Genomic DNA, 1,411 nt, shown 5'->3' with positions numbered 1-1,411 from the left:
CTGAAAGAAAATGATCAAATAAATGGAATAGTTGAATACTCATATTAGTATCAGTTTCACCTGCTATTTATACTTTTTCTTTCCAGTTAGGTTACCCCCAAAGTATTATATAACCACATGTTCATTCTTTTCAAATGTTTACTATCTATTAAATGCCAAAACATTGGTTGCTGTCTTAGGGAGTTTGATTTCTGGGGTAACTGTATTGGGGGAAGGGTAGATGGGGACTGGCTGTAGATACAATGAAAACTTAAGCCTGACTAGTGCTTTATGTAATTCTCTACACAGATTCACTCAGTAATACCAGAAAAGTTGTATTTTACAGAAAAGTTGTACTTTATTTTATACTCATTATTACTTCTTCTTCTTTTTTTTTTTTTTGAGATGGAGGCTCACTCTGTCACCCAGGCTCACCTAGGCTGGAGTACAATGGCGTGATCTCAGCTCACTGCAACCTCCACCTCCTGGGTTCAAGCGATTCTCGTGCCTTGGCCTCTCGAGTAGCTGGGATTATATGCATGCCCCACCACGCCCAACTAATTTTTGTTTTTTAGTAGAGACAGGGTTTCACCATGTTGCCCAGGCTGATCTTGAACTCTGACCTCAGGTGATCCACCTGCTTCGGCCTACCAAAGTGCTGGGATTATAGGCATAAGCCATGGTGCCTGGCCTCATTATTACTTCTATTTAAAAAAAAAATCTAAGTCAATAAAGATGATGGCCACCCAATAAGCTTATCAGTAAGTTTGTAAAGAAGCTCAGCTCTTATCAGCATTCTCCAGGATGCCACAAACGCTTTTTAGAACAAGTCAGGATAGAAACAAATACCACTGTAATCATCACCCCAACAAAACTTGTCCTCTATTGTGCAACTAATTATCACCCCGAATTACGATAGATCATATCTACTATTTCCTTCCTGGCTTCCACAGCCTTTGGCCTTAAAACATCTATATACATTTTCTCTCTCACTCTCTTTTTTTTTAAGAGACAGAGTCTCACTCTGTCACCCAGGATGAAGCGCAGTGGTGTGATCATGGCTCACTGCAGCCCTGAGTTCCAAAGTGAGATGGGGTCTCACTTTGTTGCCTAGGCTGCTCTTGAACTCTTGGGCTCAAGGAATCCTTCCGCCTCAGACTTCCACCTGCTGGGACTGCAAATATGAGCCACCATGCTCGACCTCTTAGTTTTTTTTTTGAGACGGAGTCTCGCTCTGTCACCCAGGCTGGAGTGCAGTGGCCAGATCTCAGCTCACTGCAAGCTCCGCCTCCCGGGTTCACGCCATTCTCCTGCCTCAGCCTCCCGAGTAGCTGGGACTACAGGCGCCGCCACCTCGCCCGGCTAGTTTTTTGTATTTTTAGTAGAGACAGGGTTTCACCGTGTTAGCCAGGATGGTCTCGATCTCCTGACC

The 1,411-nt window shown here is 43.9% G+C and overlaps 1 protein-coding gene across 1 annotated transcript in view; it reads right to left on the bottom strand.

The window, feature by feature from the left end:
- RAB5A (RAB5A, member RAS oncogene family) overlaps positions 1 to 1,411 on the bottom strand; it is a 37,196-nt gene that overhangs the window by 1,467 nt on the left and 34,318 nt on the right. The gene's annotated exons all lie outside the window — the stretch shown is intronic.

The sequence above is a fragment of the Trachypithecus francoisi genome, unplaced genomic scaffold (assembly GCF_009764315.1).
Source record: "Trachypithecus francoisi isolate TF-2019V2 unplaced genomic scaffold, Tfra_2.0 Lachesis_group0, whole genome shotgun sequence".
Taxonomy (NCBI): domain Eukaryota; kingdom Metazoa; phylum Chordata; class Mammalia; order Primates; family Cercopithecidae; genus Trachypithecus; species Trachypithecus francoisi.
Note: the sequence above shows the minus strand (reverse complement) of the source record. Positions and strands in the feature narration are given on the sequence as shown.